Source organism: Aythya ferina, assembly GCF_964211825.1.
Source record: "Aythya ferina genome assembly, chromosome: 1".
In the NCBI taxonomy this organism is placed as follows: Eukaryota; Metazoa; Chordata; class Aves; order Anseriformes; family Anatidae; genus Aythya; species Aythya ferina.
In genome coordinates this window covers 72001034-72019431 of record NC_140296.1, presented here as the reverse complement: position 1 = coordinate 72019431, position 18398 = coordinate 72001034, and the positions used below count along the sequence as shown (strand labels likewise).

Genomic DNA, 18398 nt, shown 5'->3' with positions numbered 1-18398 from the left:
AGTTCCCTGGAAATGAACAACTGGGGTTTTCAGCAGGTACCACTTCTTCAGCATCAGGAATCCAAAAATGACTCAGCACTGTTTCTCTTGCTATGACCCCAGTCAACCCAAAACAGCTCTCTTTTTGTCCTCAAGCATCTCTGTCAAAGGATCTTCTCTCACACAAAGCCAAGTGGTCTGCACTGAGCTCCAGGCCTGGGAGATTACCCTAGGAGATTTGAGGGAGGTTCAGGCATTTTGCTTCCAACATCAGGAAACTGCCACCCTTTATCCTTCAGAAACTGAATCCTTTCATCTTTCTCGGGTTCCCCTTAACAGAGGAAATTCAGTGGTAGTTCCTTGGAAATTTCTTTCAGGGCTTTCAAGCTTTGGTTCTTTAATAACTGGGTATTTTAGGATCCTACTTTGTGATGGTTACAGTCATATTATCCCATTGGCTTGCATGAGGACTGATTCCTTGCAGTGTTTGTAAACAGAGCTAAATCGCTTTTCATTAGGCAGTAATGAACTTTGATATTTACATTGTGGATCTTTGATTGGTTGGGCTTTAATATTTTCCATTTAATTTTTTAAAGCCTTTTGAACTGTACTGCAAGGCTACCTGGGCAAGGCTATCAAGACTCAATAATTATTTCCCAACCTGATTCCTCTCACATACATCAAGAGAAAACACCAAACAGCCCCAAAACTCCCAAAAGTGGGATACACAGAGAATCCTTTCTTACTTTCTCCCTGTGCTATGCTATATATCTCCTGTTTCCTCAAGTGCCGGATTTTCTGTCTGCTTGTGGCTCCTCATCTCTGTGGATGATCTCTGTCCAGAAGGTCATTAGACGTCTTGGCAGGAATGACTCGAATGGAAAAGGAAAAAAAATGAAGTCAAATGCTTGGTATACATGAGTAAACTGACCTTAGGGAGTACAGGATAGAGATGGAAGGCTGAGAAATGATTATAACTTTCTTTTCAGTTTCTGGTAAACTAAAAAGACAGTTAAGATATGGGGGCAAGGGGACAGGGGGAAGGCATGTTAGTAAAAGTAAATTCACGGTCAAGTGGAAGAAAGAGAGAATATTACTAGGTTTTAGAGCTCACTTCCTTCTCTAGGAAAGCAGATACATGCCTTTCTATTCCAGGCACTGTGCTGTCAGTCTTGGAAAGGTCACTCTAGCCAAAACCTGAAACCTTTTTCATTACTATAATACCTACCATTCTTCCAGCTCATTGCCAATAAATACAATCCTCTCAACAATGAAACATCAACTGAAACTTTTACCTCAGGACTCAATACATGCCCTTTGGCACTGAGGGAAAGAAAAGTCAGTGGAGAGAGACAATGTCAGAAATGTATGAAACATATTAATATTACATTAATATTTTCCTTCATGTTATTTCCTTGATGTTTATCTTACATTATTTCTTGAGTATCAAAATACTGCTCCAAAGAGTATGGTAGCAAGAGTTGCAAGAATTACCTCCCAGTGTTGATTTCTATTACTACACAGTAAATAAATAAAAAAATATATAAATAAAATGAAGGGGGTTATATCTGGAGTAACTCAGATTTCTACTAGGAGGAGCACAAGGTACTTGTGGAAGGTATCACGACCACCGTAAACCACTCACAGTAACAAGATGTGCTTGCATGGCTCCACCTGGTGGGTAGCTACTCATCACTGGAACTTCCAAATCCTATACACGATGGCAACTCCTGGAAAAGATTTTTATATTTTGTCTACGCTGGGGCTTGCTGTTCATCTCAGGCACACCTACACGATAGCTCCATGGTCTGGCACAAGCAGAGCTGGCTCCCCAAGCTGTGGATGCCCCATCCCTGCAAGTGTTCAAGGCCAGGCTGGATGTGGCTTTGAGCAACCTGGTCTGGTGGGAGGTGTCCCTGCCCATGGCAGGGGACTGGAATTAGATGACATTTAAGGTCTGTTCCAACCCAAACCATCCTGTGATTCTATGAAGATAGATAATGATTCTACGAAGTTCTATGATTCTTAGAAGATAAAAAAGGAATGGGTTTGTGGGGCTGAGAGAGCATAAACCCAACTAGTGCTCCAATGAGCAATATAAACAAACCCCCCTTTTTTTTTTTTTTTTTTTTTTTTTTTTATGGATGGTTCATATTAGTAGTCTTTTACATCCATACAGTCAAGTACAGCCAAGCTAGTGTAGCAACAGCCTTTCTCTGAGTGAGAGGGATGCACAAAGGAAAGGGAGGATATGGTTAGGTAGTTGAACAGACTTTCTCACAGGGCTTGTGCAGAGGGACAATGATTTCAGTGGTATTATCTCCCAGCTTCCACAAATTTGATAGTCCAAACTACTTCTTAAAATGGGATTTTATGTTTGATAAATGTTCATCTTCTATTTGTCTTTTCCTGTTGATCTGGAAACATTCAGCTAGTGACTTACATCTCCATGTTGCAGATACAACATCCTTCAGAAAACGATTCACCTACATCTTGCATCAGCAGCACAGCTCCTCCCATATTCATGCACCTGTCTGGGGTTCCTGCACTTCATCAAATGTTAGATAGCTGACAATGCTGGATTAGTCTTTTCCCTAAGTATCTTTTCTGGATAAACAGAACTGGTTTAGGTTCAACTCCAGGTCACCTAGGAACCTTTTTTAAATTGGAATAATTAGTTCCTTTTAATTACAATTTCAACATTCTACTTCCTTTTTTTTTTCTTTTTTCCTCTTAAGAAAAAGTTTCTCATCCTCACAGTTGCAGAGAAAAAAGTTAAGTCCTAGTGAATGACAAAGTACAGAAAGTACTTAAGAAATAAACTTATTTTTGAAACAATCTCTTAGTGTTTGTCCCATTTAGGATTTCTAGATGCTTGGGACTGACAGTAGTAAATTCAACTAATTAAGGGATAAAAATACAATGTTTCTTTTTGGCTCTGTGTTACTCTATTGATGCTGTATTTCTGCCACATTTAATTTGAAAGATTCACATGTATAGCTAAGAATATCCCACACTTATCTGCTAGAGAATCAGCTGCTGCAATTACCACTAACTTGTGCTCATGTTTTCAGCCGTTCTAACCTGTACACCCACAGAAATGAAATAGTTATCTCTCTTTAGGAGAAATGAAAAAAAAAAGGGGGGGGGGGGGGAGGGAAGGCACATCTTTTTACTCTTCTGTTATCAGGTTTCATCTCAGCTTTGTTCTGAAATAATTTAGTTTCATATCACAAGTACACCAAGGACAGTTTTGGGAAGTTGCATGCAGAATATTAAACTTTACTGCTTAAGAAAGGCAGTAATGAGTTTTACCAATTAAAATACCAGTAAGTTAAACACATCTTTCTACAGTAAGTCACAGAAGATAGGATTCAGCTCACATAAACTGAACCATCTAAAATGTAGATATCCAGACTAATCTTCTTAACTGGGTACTTATAGAAAAAGATTCCATTTTATTCCAGTACAGCTATATAAGAGATGGGATGAGCTGTGTTCCTTGCCATGCTTTGTAACATATTGCTTCAGTAACACAATTCTAGCCTACAATGTTGGGCAACTTTTACAAAGCTAATGTGATTCATATCCACAAAGCTGTTATAGCAGCCGTTGATTATCACTTGAGCTTTAAACTCAGACTTTTCTGGGGTAGCTGAAGATGAAAAGGAAATTCTATTTTAGCTAAAAATACAAGGGTGAAGGTAGCCGTGAGCCGTAGATGTGACTAAGAGAAATTGTTCATTGCTGATCTGACTGCTTTGTAGAAGTAGCCAAGCCTCAGTCAAGCCAAGTAACTGCTGCAGGGAGGAGGAGGCTGAGGGAAGAGCTTTGGGTGGCAATGCTCCCGTGCAGCTGTAGCTCAGTGCTGGCCTCTGTTCAGGATTTGGTCAAGAAGTGCCCAAGTCCCTATACGCAGTAAAAGCTCCTTCCTTTCTGTTGTCTCTGGCAGTCAAAGCGAAGGCCAGACAGGTCCTTAAGGATCTCTTGTGCTTCCCAAGTCACAGCCTCAGCTAACCCTAACAGCATGCTTCCGTTCTGCATCGGTTCCACGGGGAGATGCACGCACTGCAGCCTTTAGAAAAGACATTTCACAGGAAAAAATTCTCCACTGCACCTAGCCAGAGCCTGGGAAAGGGGAAGAAGCTGGGCGGATGGGGGTTAAGGAGAAAGATTTTGAAATAAGCAAATTTGATTTTCCTGAAGCTGACCTGGCAAAAGTTACAACAACAGAGAAGCTATCGGAATAGAGGCCGGGTCGGCAATCCCTCCCGCTGCTTCCCTTCCCTTCTCTGGGATAGCAATTGTCTTGTTTTGGCAGGCGCAGAAGGATGTTTTTGATGCCAGCTGTAGCTGTTGGGAAAAGACAGCACAGCTGATCTCGAAAGTGGGGTAGCCAGGGGCGTTTGCAGATAAGGAGAATCCTGCTGCATGTGGAAGTAGGGTTTGGGGGTTTTAGGCTCCCAAAAGTTCATGCCTGCATACGTGGGAGGAAGGTGCTGTAAATCAAGGCTTCTATACGTGTGATGAAGAAAATCAGCCTTCAATAGAATTCAATTTAAATGCATTCACTGTAGCCCAAAGAGATGAAATTACTGATGTACTCGTGGTAATTTTTGTCCTGTTTTCTCAAATTCTTTCTCTTTATAAGTTTTGGTATTCCCTAATGGTTCCTTGCTAGGGAACACAAACTAACTGTGTCATAAAATTGCTGATTTAGAAAACACATTTCATTTTTTCCCATTGTTACAAAAAACAATACGTGAGGCTGAAACCTACAGGAAGCATCTCTTATCATTTCCAGCCACAGACTCATTAAATACTCAGTGTCTCACATTTGCGGCTATGTTTCTCGAACCAGAAATTACAAACAAGTCATTGCACTTTAATAAACAGTGAGGTTGCCCCTCATCTATCTATGTGGGAGTCAATATGGAAGGTGAATAATAACCCCCATATCTGAGGTGAACCAGGGTAGGAAGACTGGTAGAAATCAGTTCATGCTGTGGGAGCTGGGCAAGTACAAAATATTTTGATCTTGTGGAGGCTTATGGGTGCTCAGCCGCTTGGACATACACCTACAACCCAGTTGCCACTGGAGTTCAAAGTCCTTAAATTTCCCACCAAGGCCTTAAGATTAAAGATACTTCAACATCAGCCAGGGGAAAAGAAATTAAGCACAGAGAAAAGTTTCCTTCAAGTTCTAGCAGGGGTATTTTATCTTCACAAAGCTATAGGGTTGGACTAAATAGGAAACAACTCTCAAAAATGAATGTGTGTTTTGTTTTGGTTTAATCTGCTCTTTTTTCATTTGCCTGCTAGATGATTCTTAGGCATTTCTTCAGTGCTTAATCACTCAGTAAAGACCATGAAAAATGCTGCTGCAGATGCTTTTGGACTGAATTTTTACTGACCGCCAGCCAGATAGGCTTGTTGTTTCTCTGCCACTGGTTTCGGTTTCTTTAAAGGAATCTAAGTCATGTAGGAGAAGTAGCAGCTCAGAGAGGTCCAGCAGTGTGGCCATCTCAACTGAGATAGTTATTTGTATTCTCAGCATCTTCATCGGTGCCACACAAATATACTGGGGCATCCCCCCAGAGGTCTTCAGATTCATATTCACACACCTGGGTGTATTTTACGTCAGTGATTGCTCCCACACCTGCTGCCAGTGAAAGAGCTGGGAGCCTGCTCAGTGACCTGCTCCATTGACCTCAGCATAGGGCGAATAAGTTCAAGCTTGCATTTGGCTGCTGTTCTCAGGCCTGTAATATTTGTGGGTAACAGCATGCAGCCTGTGGGAGAATTGCAGTGGCCCTCAAGTGCTTGAGAACATCTTAATTTTTCACTTCAGGAGCTTCACGTTATTGTAGAAGTCACCAGGAGGCACTGTTACCCCTGCCCTCACAAGGCCGCTCCTCTGGCTGGAGGTGCACTTCACACCTCGCTAACTTTGCAATCGCAGAAGGTGTGGTAGGTGTAAAAACAGATCTCCTGGGGTGTGGGGTGGGTCCTTTTGGGGGACGGAGAAAAAAGGGAAATTCCACATTACTCATGGGGAGGAAGGGAAGGACATTCATCACTTTTGCTCAGGGAAGGTGTGCTTCTGCCCCTCAGTTCCTCCCACCCTTCCCCTCCTCTTGCTGCAGTGGGGTGGTGAGCAGCAGGCAAGTCACCCCCACCTTCGGGCTGGCAACAGGAGGCAGCAGGGCAGAGCCATCCTGAAAACAGCAGCTGAATGTTAGCCTGGGTGGTCTAAAGAGCAGAGATGGTCGTTAGCAGGTTGTCCACATTTGGTCTTGAGAATGACAGCTCCAGCACAAAGCAAGGGAGGCACTGCAAAAATATCCTAGTAGCAACCAAGTGCTTCCCCAGCAGGACCTCAGAGCTAGCTGGTGCTGCCCTCTTCCCCCTCCACCACTTTTGCAGGTTGCAAAGCCACGTGCTCTTTGGTTGCAGGTGTGACAGAGAGGAGAAATGCATGCTGCAGTGCTGGCCAGAGGTGCTCTGATAAGAGTACTGAGACCTCCTTCCTGCATAAGTAAGCAGGTTTTTACCCCCTTTTAGGAAAACATGCCTTACCCAAAAAAGCATAATTTTAAATCCCACTAAATTTAAGCAATTTAAACTTTGTGACCAGAATCCTGCTGGTAAGAACCTGACTGAGAAGATGGAATTGGGAGAAGAGAGAGGAATAACTGAGTGGGGATAAAAACATATATTAATGTAAAAATTTATTTAATGGAGCAGGTATTCCAAGTATCTAAGAGAATACCTTATGTACCTTATGCATTATGTTCATATTGGTATTACAACTGGGAACACTTAAGAAAATAACAAAAAGAAATGAACAAACAAAAAGATTTATGTATGAAATGAAAAGGTTTCAGGTAACATGCTTCTTAAAATTATATAATTAAGCTTAAAATTATGATTCATGTTATCCGTTAATGTTATAAATATTAATTATGTTAAAATTAAGCTTAAAATTATTCAGGTAGTATGTCAGATAACTTGCTGCTTAAAAGCATACATTTTATTATTATTAATTTACTTATTTGTTTAATAAAACAGGTTTATTCTTTACCCATTCAGCCTTCTTTCTTAAAAAAAGACCTTCTTACCTAAAGGAGCAATTTCAGGAGAGGTCACCAACCCCATCCATGGCAGCAGCATTACCTTGCAGGCCAGGGAGCACATGCTGGGCACTGCACCTTCCCACCAGCCCCATCTACCAGTGGGCCTTCATAGCAGCCCCCTGCCTTGGACTCCTCTGTGAAACTCTCCCTTCACCTGAACAGCACGACCCTACCTTTTTATCTTGTCTGCTGCCTTCACAACATAACCAGTACTTAAGCACCTCTCTCAGTCACCCTGTGGCTGCTGTCTTCTGCGGAAACCAGCCGTGCTCCATTTTAGGCCGCAGGCAGCAGCCTCCAGCACTGGTGACAGCTGGGGCTTGTCACCAAATGCTGCGAGCCTGTGAGATGTTTAGCACAGCTCTGCTGAGATACGTCTTCAAATTTTGGCTTCCACTAATGGAAATGTATCTCACTTTTCAGTGCACAAGTGGCAAGCAGCAACTGGCTTAGAGGTATTACCCCAAACTCTGTCTTCCTCGAGAAACGCTTCTTGCCCTAGAGACACTACAGTGACTCACGGGTCTTTTTGTGCTTTCTCCCCCCAACTATCAGTGGCATCACAACTATTCAAAAACTTCTGACTGAAAACTTCTTACTTCCCCCCTCATTTGGCGAAACCAAGCAGAGCTCTCGTGCTTTCAAAATGGGTTTCTGTAAGATTTTTATGGTGTGCTATATTCATGATATAGTGATAAAAGTAATCCAGTTAGCCTATAGGGCCAAAATGAAGAGTTTGTTTGGGGTTATCTAGGCTTTCGCTGGCATCAAACAGTCTCTGCTGTGGCTTTGATCCCATTTTTATTATTGTGTTGCAAAGAGTTTCAACAAAAGGCACAAATGAAGATCTGCAGATGCATTCCTGAGACATGCAATGGAAATGAAGATATGCCAGGAACTTCCTGAGAGAATTGCAGAACTGAAAATACACTTAATCTGGAATAGATACACATTGCAGTTTTATTTGGGACCTGAGAAGACTGCTATTTTAGAGCTCAGATTGCACAAACCACAGAAAAATGTATGCCGTGCTTTGCCAGAACATTATTGTAACTTCTTCAGGAGACAATTTTCACCACTAAAAACAGCTCAGTGTGGACAGCAAAAAAAAAAAAACCTGACCTGATGGGGAATCAGAATGTTATATCATAGGAATGGCTCTGACTTCGAGAAGAGATGTACTTCAGTGCAGGGGCCCTGCACCCTGCTCTGTACCACACTGCTTGGGCTTAAAGAAATTCTTCTGAAGCTTCTTTCCTGTTTGCACCATTAAAGGAAATGACAGAAGACAATACAATAAACATTCAGTCATGCAGCAAAGGAATATCTGGACTAAGATCAATGTGCATTGTTGCCTGGGTCAAGGGTAAGTACAGATGAGTTGACATAGTCCTCACTTAAAAAAACTGAATGGCAAGAAGGCCCACAGATTAGCTTTAAACTGTCTACGTATGTTCGGTTTCCTCTTTGCGATTAGTATTTGCATTGTTGGTACATTTGGCGTTAGCATGTTATGTGTACATTGTCTAATAGTGTTGTGGCTTTTGTCAGCTGTTTATGGGCATGGCCTGTCACATATTTTGGCTCCTATGTCTGAAAAACATGGCAAACCTTGGCACAGCCGAAAAGTAGCCTGGTGCTCTGGACCTCCAGGTGCCAGCATGGCTACCCACAGCTCAGCCTCGCTCTATCCCCACTGATGAGGCAAGCTGGCCCTGCAGGCTGTGGCAGCACCCATGGGAGCCCAAGGCTGCTCCCATAGAAGCCCAAGGCTTGCCATGGCTGGAGCACCTGATCCAGCGGGCTTTCATGTGGGGCCGCTGCTCCTCTGTAAACACACAGCTGAGAGGACACCTGGCCCAGTGAGCACCCGGCACGGCTCTCCTCCCCCAGCTGCCTGGCACTCGTATAAAGGCCTCCCAAGCTGTCCTGCTTCCTTCCTTGCCTCTTTCCCCTCCCCACGGTGCTTGCTGCAAGACCGGACATGCTGCACGGGTGTCCAACAGCAGCTCTGGCCCCAGGGAGAGCCCATGCATGAGCGGGACAAGTCCCCCCCCCCAAGAACCTTCACTGCTCTGCACAGGAGGGTTTTGCAAGCTCATCTCTGCAAACAAAAACAACATGGACTTAAGGAATAAAATCATGGCCATGTGTAAGGGAAATTAATTATTGAGTACCCCCCGGAGCTGCAACAAAATGATCCTAGCCTTCACAGAACCAGGAACAGCATTTCACCCTCACTGTTTTCATTTGGTGATCTTGCAGGAATAATCACAAGACTAGGAGTGCTGACCAACGCTTGTGTTGTAGAACTAGGATACTGATTTCTGATTTGGGCTGCGATACCGAGCCCTTTGGAAACGCACAGCACCAAACCTCATTTGATCTCTCACTCAACTTCCTTTCTGTGAGAAAGAATGCCAAATCTTTCTGTATCTTGGTGAAAGGATTTCTTAGCAAATGTGCGGCTGGAAATATCAAAAGCTTTTCTGGCTGTAACTGCCATACAATTAATAATTAACAAGCAGCAAAATCATTTGCTATATTTTCCCCCTTTTATTTTTCTTAAAAAGAAAGAAAACAACAGTTTTCTGTTGAGGCGGTGGTGACACCTTTAAGCAACGGTGCATGATAAATTAAGAAACTGGGTGGAGAGCTTCCTTCCTGGTATCCGTTTGTAATCAGTGAGAAGTAAGAGACAAGCAGGGTATCTTACATAACATCTGAAATACAGACTTTTTACACTGAAGGAAGCGGGTCTCTCACCTCCAAAGCTTAGCTCTGGGCCTAATCCTGAATCTTCTTAAATGCTTGGGTGACTCCCCCCTGCCTCGGCATGTGGGATCACTGGCTGTGGACAGCTGATAACTCAGGTTTTGATTTCTCTTCTTACTCAGTAGGCAGGCTTCCTTCTTGCACACCAATCACACCTGGTGTTGAGGACTGAAATAAACACATCTTTGGGTGTGTTTTGGAAGCAGCCAAGACTTGAAAGCATCTGCTCACCCAGACACAGGGGAATGTATTTTCCCGGCAACCATGTGATACAAAATGTAGTTAGAAAGAAGCAGAAAACTAAAGGAGTCCTACCTCTCTGTAAAAGCCAGCTACAACCTCATGTTTCAGCAAATGGTGATCCGGAAATGGTGGGTCCTCCAAAACATCTACTTGACAGATTCCAATTTGTCACATCCTACACCACAAGGACAAAACCAAAAACCAACCAACCAACCAAAGAAAAACAAACAAACAAACAAACAAACAAACAAAAACAACTTCCCAAACAGGACACAACTGAAACGTGTCATTGTTAAAAAAAAAAAAAAAAAAAAAAAGGCATTAAAACCCTATTAGTTTTAACCACAGTCATAGAGTCATAGAATCATAGCATCATTAGGGTTGGAAAAGACCTCCAAGATCATCTGGTCTAACCATCCCCAACCACCAATGTCACCCACTAAACCATGTCCCTAACCACCACATCCAACCTTGCCTTAAACACCCCCAGAAACAGTGACACCACCACCTCCCTGGGCAACCCATTCCAGTGCCTGACCACTCTTTCTGAGAAGTGTCACCTAATTTCCAACCTAAACCTCCTCTGGTGCAACTTGAAGCCATTCTCTCTAGTCCTATCACTAATTATCTGCAAGAAGACGGTGACCCCCAGTTCACCACAACTTCCTTTCAGGTAGTAGTAGAGAGCAATAAGTCAAATATGTTGATTCCAGAAGACACGTGTATGAACCTTTTCAGGAGCTGGCCATTTTCTTGCCTGTTTTGTTTAAGAGGTAGAGTTTGAGGCCACAAGGAATTGAGAAGATGGGCAGCTTGAGGAAAGACCTTCCCATTTGCTCTTCCTTCATATATCCAGCAGCTTGGTTAACTGGGAAGCAAGCAGGCAGGAAGCATTGGTTTCCTGCCAGCCTGCCCACCAGTCAGTCAACTGTCTGGGTTGGTTGAGGTGTGGCAGGAAACAAGCATTGCTTGCGGCTAGGGAAACCAAGCTCCCTTAATGACCACCACAGATTTTCTGGAACCTTTATGTGTCTAGTAACACAGATTTTGACTAAAGCTTTTCTACTATTGACCTCAGTTGATCAGTCCCCGTGTGTCTCCCCAAAACTGAGTCCCAGTAACATACCCATCTGGGAAAACTTTGGCTGAAGTGGCCCTATTGGCAGCTCCTGGGAACTGTGGGGCAAAGGACCAAGACAAAGTCCAGTTCTAGGGCACCATTCAATTGCCTCAACTGCAAGAGTGTAGAGGGACCACCAGACCACTGCTTTCTGCAGAACCATAGATATTTGTGTCTTGATATGACTCACTCTTTGAGAGGGCTTCAGAGAAATGAGTAAGTGGTTGTGTAATCAGAGAGCATCCCATCCACCTAATCTAGGGGGCCCAGCTCAAACTGATGCATGGAGAATGGCAACCAGTTAGTACATTTTCCTCCAACCCAAATCAGCTGAGCTCCTGATGACTCCACTTGCCTCTGCCTGGGAGAGAGCTGCCCTTGCAAAGTAGTGGACTGAGGTTTGGATCTTGCCACCTCCCAGCCCTCCTTCCCCAGAAATAACACTTGAGGTGTTCAGTCCTGAGTCCAGTCCTTAAGCTGCAATTCAAATATGTCTTTAACAAAGAAAAATGACAAACAGAACTGGATTTTATATGACTGGTGGGAAAACACATCCAATCATTGAATACAAAGGAAGAAATTCTGATTCCTTTTCTTTTTTTCTGTCTTTTTGTTGTTGTTGCTGTTCCTGTTTAGTGTGTTCCGTGGCTGCTTTACACTGCCAGGAAAAAGTAAGAGAGACACATATGGAGATGATACCCTGAAATAGCAATAATAGCAAGAGGAAGTCACTTTTAAAGTTTTACTGAGTGTCAGGTTTATCAAACTGAAATCTGCCTAGTAGGGGTTAGTCAGGCCAGCAATTAGTCAGCAACATATAATTTTCTAAATGATTCCAAATGCAGTTATTAGTTTTCTTGAAGCTGAGTCAACTCAGGCTAAGGCTGTAGCCAGTTTGTGCTGTGCAGGTGGTTTTATTCACAGCCAGCTTATGTACTGATACACTTCTCTGCAGTCTGCAATAGAGGCAACTGTGCTGGTCATGCTGGAGCAAGAAAAACCTTTCACAAAGATAATTTTTTCCCAGAGTTCATGTTACATTCTTACAGCAGAGACTCTGGTGTTTCCAGCTCTGCACTGTGATTTGGTTTTATCAGATGCTCTTCTAAACAAGTCAGAGCGTTTTCCATGGCAAGGGGAGGGAAACAAGGGGCAGAAAACATGGGCCAAAAACATAGTCTCTGAGATGTCAGAGGAAACCTTGTCCAAGATTTCATGTGCTGTCTCTGTTGTAGGTGGCTGTGACATTGTGAGGTTTCTGCATATCAGGGATATGGATTCAGCATGCATCAGATGCATGCTGTGAGGTTATTAGCAGAGCAGGGAAAAGCTTAAATCTTAAGACTGCAAAAAACATTGATTTGTTGAAAAGGTAGTCAAAACTTTAAAATCCTCATTATACTGGGGTCAGGGATAAACATTTAAAGATTTTTCAATGAATAAAGAGGTGCAAATTTTATTTTGAGATGATGAAAACTTTATCTTCAGTCCAAACACATCTTTATGTTTAAGAATTGTTTTTTCTAAGTAGTCAGTGGTACAGGGATCCTGTAAGATGGCAGCCACAGGACTGGAAGCAGAAGTCTGGTGCTTCGCAAGAGGAGCTTCAAGAAACTGAAGCACCTTGTGCTACTCAGTCCAGACATTGCTTCCTTCCCAGGAACAGTTACCAGTCACCAGGCTGCAGATTCATTTTGCACAGATGATAGTTTAATATATTGTACAACACAGAGCAGGAAAGATGACTTCTGCATCTGAACTTATGCTTTGATGCATGCCACAGTACTTCTGATGAGACTGGGTCCTTAGCCTTGTTTTTCTGTCATTCCTGATTTGGAAGCTATGGCCCATGTGTGTTCCTGCCAAAGAGATTTTTTCTCCTTTCCCCTACTCTCCTGCCCTACCCTCCTCCTTGCACACCATAGAATGTTCACTCCCCTCTGCCATCTATCATCACTCTCCCTCTCTCTCTCCTCCAGCTTTTCTCACGTTTCTTCCTGCAATAAGGTCTCACTCATCTCTTCCCACTCTCCTTCCACACAGCACAGGAAAACCTAAAAGAAAAATACAAGTAGGAGTCTCATTTGGAGAATGCCTCCAGTTTTGCATAGAAACCAAGGGACAAGTGTGAGTGTGCTTGGAGGAGAAGAGGTTGAGTGCCTCAAAGTCTTGAGACAGTTCAGTTCTGGGATGTAGCCAGGACATTCACCTCAATGTAAAAAGCAAGATATATTTCTGGATGAGATGAAGGAGGTGTAGTTGGAGAGATCATGGCTTCAAACTGCATTGCAGTCCAGTAGCTGAAAATCTCCCCTAAGACATGCAACACCATTTTCAAGCAAAGAAAAGACCTATACCATACACTGCTACTATTGTTACTGAATTAGGCAGTACTCATTTTCTATGACAAACATTTCCTATGCTGAAACAAAAATGTCAGATTGAAAGCACTGAAATGAATCACTTTGGGTTTGAGTTTTTTTCCCTTCATTTTCTATTGGGCAGAATTGCATGAACGTGCAGTTTGGAGAATGAATAACCAACAGCTGAAACAGTTTGACACTATGAAAGCCTTGCAGTTGTACAAGGAAACAGGTCATATCTCCTTGTGCAAGGCAAAAGTGTTAGGTGGGTTTTATCTCCTGTCACACACCTGATCACATACATAGCACATTGGGATGCTGAATCTAGGTTTAGAAGAAATGGGCCAAGATTGTTTGCTTATTTCCTGGAGAATTAGGATAATTGTCTTCTATCTGCAGAGCTCCATAGATTGTGGCATGATAGCACTGAAATGGATAGCTGAGGTCTGGAGTCTCACTGGATGTGTAAGGGCATCATAGCACAGTCAGCTCAATGGCAAGGGCAAAAAAGAGATTTGACACCTGGAAGATGAGGGCTGGAATAATGTATTCTGTTCTTGTCACTGCTGGCATCACAGCTTGGTTCCAAGTTCTGCTGGGTGGGCATTAGGGTTTGTGGAGATACCAGGATGGCTATGGGGAGGGCCTCTCCTCCTTCTCTTGACTGGTCACCCACCTTCCCTCCATCCCTGTGAAGAGATTACCTTGCTATGGGACATTTTGTGGCCTGTCAGTCTTGCCTGCCTAGAATGCAAAAAAGTATTTAAGTCTTGGAGACTTGCCCAGACCTCCTAGTGCTGGACGACAAAGCAGAAGTCTCACAGAATAATCTTCTGCTTTCTTTCCCTTCTGCTATGATACAGAAAGGGCATCAGCAGTCTCTCTTTCCTCCCCTCTGTTCTGCTTGTCCCCTTCCCACGGTTCTGGGACTTGTTCTGTCAACTTCCCTTGCTCCTGCCACCTCCCCTCACTTCCCTCTCTGCTCCTCCTTTCTGTACAGATTCACCTTCCCACCTCCTCACTCTCAGCACACAAGACTTCTTCCTAATGGTTGCCCATCTATCAGCACTCTGTTCACAGTCCCACATTGCGCAGACCTCCACGCACACATACCACCTGCACAACCTCTCTCTGCCTCCTAAATCACCTATAGCCAAGATGAGGAACCCTTTAGGAAGAGTGCAATGACAGCTTGCCTCTCCTACTTTTATTGTATCACAGCTAGCATCATGCCGCGTGCTCCAATGGCCAGGCCTTCCTCTGTTCATGCTGACTGCCAGGCCGGGTCTGTCAGCACGTTGGCATGTCCCAAAGCAGGTACAGAATTAGCCTGTAACTGCACATTTGCTCTGGGAATAACCACATTTAGCCTTAGTGCAGCTCCCCAAGACCATTTATTTTTTCTCTGCTTTTGTGCAAGTTGTCAGTATGTCTTGAGGCCAGAGAGCCCTCAGTGCCTTGTGTAACTCCTCGCTCCACTTCATATAGGCACCAGGAGCCAGGGGCACATTCAGGTCACCCTCAAGGCTGGCACAGATTCACACTAGAGGAAGATCTTTGCAGTGGCTCTATAATTAGGAGCTTTCTAACATCACTTAAGAAAAAAAAAAAAAAAAATCTTTAATTACCAGAGTACTCCTAAATGACTTGCAGTAGCAAAATCACAACCCATTCTCCCAGGAGAACGTAGTTAAAGTGCAGATTCATACCAACAGAGGAAGGAACACAAATATTCATAAACTGCTTGAGATGGCTCCAGGGAAGACTCAGAAGATGAACTCTTGACCCTACTGAGCTCAGTAAGAAACTGACTATGGGTTTGCAAAGGGCCATAACTTCACCCAGAGGAAACCAACCAACCTATAAAAATCCACAGCATCACTCATAATCATTCTGAAAGACGTGATCAGTTTTCAGGGTAATGCTTTCTTAGCACTTAATTGCTTTCTCAGGAAATCTGAAAGTGGACAAATGGATCCCATCATATGGATTATCCTGAAACAACAGTTATAAGAATAATACCCATTATATCATGTAATACTACAGTACCACCAAATTTTGTATTTTTTATCAACAGTAAGTGCTGATTTATTATTTTTTTTTTTTCAGAAAGTTCATTTAGGGGGTGAAGCTTCTTTAACACAGGTAGTGAATTAAAGTTATAAAATCTGAAATATTTGTAGATTTAGGGATCAAAAAGTGGCAATGGAGATCTATTTCTAAACTGCCATGTTTGAGCTGAAAGAAGACTTATTAAAAAATAACAGCCTATGAAACAAACCAAATTTCATTAGCTTTTAGGATGTCTGATTCAATATTTTTGCATGCTTTGAAGTTATGAGACTGAAACTCCTTCCTGTTTACCTGTAGGCCCATGGTGAGAAGCAAGTCTGGCAGCTGACACAGACTGACAGTTGATTCAGTTTTTGTATGTGAAAGTGAGAGGAGTCAAGGCAAGAAGAACTTGAGTCTCTGTCCTGTAACTGTGTTTTATATAAAACTCACGGATGCTTCTGCATGTGAAGCAATATAATAAATAGCCCTAGCTTGAGGAATCACCTGAATGTTTTGTCCCTTTTAATTACTTTTTTTTTTTTTTTTTTTTTTTTTTTCCAAAAAAGAAACCAAACACTCATTTACAATGAAAACCATGAGTATCCCTGTTAGTTCTGAGTGTGAAAGGATTAACATCTAGGGCAGATCACAATCCTTGGTGCCTTGCCAGAGCATGCACCGTGAGTCATTGTTACTGGACATAATGTCTCTGAAGGATTTTATTTGTTTAGTTTTATAAAATGTTGAATTCATTAACAAATATACAAATGTGTATATATATAGCAAAAGGAATTCTTGCTGGCTGTTAAAACTCTCAGAGAATGAGCCTTATAAATGTCTGTTTCTCTCCATTGCCTATATTCAAGGTGCCTTGAACGACTAGCTCTAGTGCAGACATCCAGAGTGCAAGCATCCAGGGCCAGGTGAGACAATCCTAGCCCTGCCTCAGATAACCCAAACACAGGTCTCTCCACAAGCTCAGAGGCTTTTCAGGCTGCAGGCTGAAGTACCAGCCTCTGCTGCTTTCTGTGGGAGGGAGGAAGCACCCACGGTGGTTGCCTGTCTGGAGGAACCTAAACCCTGTCTAATGTGAGTGCAGCACTGCTCTCAGCACCAGGCACAGGAGCTGTGAGCAATGCTGGGGAAAGTGTTCTCAGCCACAGTCACCCACAGTACTGGTGGGGAGAGTGGAAGATGCTGAAGTCTGAACATTTTCTGGGTCCCTGCTCCCACGTTTGGGGATAATTCCCTAAGCACACAGCTGGGATGTATACCTTTTCCAGTCTTTTTGCTGAAGCCCAACTACTCTGCAAAGAGGAATCCAAGATCCGAGTGACAGTATCTTGCAAGTATTAATAATCTAAGTAGAAACACATTTAATGAAAACCACCATCCACCAAGAGCTGGACAATGCTGAGCACTGATCCTTGTTACTGAAGTCTTTGATAGATGTAGTTCATACAGTGCATCTCCCATGGAAAATTCCCAAAGCAGCACAGTCTCACTGACACTTCAAATCTTGTTTTGTGTGTTCAGCCTTGCTGAGAAGCTTGGACTAGACCCACTTCTGTAGATTCTGTGAACTTTTGACACGTTTTAGGCAGGGAACTCTTTGTCCTTGGAGCAGCACCCAAACCTGAGCCTCATCCTCAGCAACCTGTCTTCCCTCCTTGTTTCCCCTCCTTTCCTAGTGTCCCAAAGGAGTTGTAAGCATCCCATTCAGGAGGGGGAGAGAGACTTGTCCCTCCCCTACACCTCCTACTCCATGAAAAGATGCAGTTTGCAGGTTCAGGCATTGTTTTGTGGGCTGCACAAAACACAGATTTAGTTTGTGTCAAAGACAAGCCAAAATCCAAACCAACCTAGCTGGGCTCTGTAGCTATGAAAACATCATACAAAAGGGCATGCTGGGGACATTTCTATTCTCTCTTCCTCTACCAACATCCCAAGTGCAGGAGTGACATTTCCCTCCCCCCATAAGGTTTTTAAAATAAAACACACACGTGCCTAGGCGAGAAGACTTCAGAGCTGTGTAAGTCACATACACGTGTGCATGTCCAGGACTTGTTTTCGAAATTGTAAGAAAAGGAGAAGGGTACAAAACCCAGGTCTGTGTTCAGCGTTGCCATCCAGACTTTGAAATGTTTTCTTTCTCAGACTGCTGCTTTTGGGTGGGAGGAATTCATTCTGGGGTGCTGATCACCCCTATGCCTGCATGCAGAGAACCCCAATGCCAGCACGGGTTCAGCATGGAAGTGCCAGTTCCCCAAAGGCAGCTGTGCACCTGGTGGGACTGACCTTCACAACTTCCAGGCCAATGGTTTCGTGGGATTGTCAGGCTCAGAAATGCCTCGGTTGAGTGAGTACATCCAGCAAAGGAACAGTCTTTTAGGGGCAGAAGGTTTTTATGTGCATGGGACCTAACTCCTGATGTTCCAGCATTCCCAGTTTTCACCTAAAGACTCTATGTGCAAAGAAGTATTTCAGACCACATACACACCAAATGCCTGTCCAGACTATAATGGATGCTGCTTTCTAAATAACTTTTTTTTCTTGCTCTGCTGGGAGACACATCCCAAGTCATGTTGAGAATACTGCTCTAAGCATCTTCTAAAACTGAGAATTAGCTGTTCAAGCCATTACTTAGTCATTTCTATGTTTCGTCACATAAGCTTCACACAACAGTAAAACGTACTTTGTCACAGTTATGCAGAAGATGCTGCAAAT

The 18398-nt window shown here is 43.2% G+C and overlaps 1 long non-coding RNA gene across 1 annotated transcript; it reads left to right on the top strand.

Annotated features, from left to right (window-relative positions):
- Positions 1-6537: 6537 nt before the first annotated feature.
- LOC311429719 lies at positions 6538-9745 on the top strand. Its single transcript, XR_014688359.1, has 2 exons — positions 6538-6626; positions 7051-9745. It is a non-coding gene; the product is annotated as an uncharacterized lncRNA (long non-coding RNA).
- The last annotated feature ends 8653 nt before the right edge of the window (positions 9746-18398 follow it).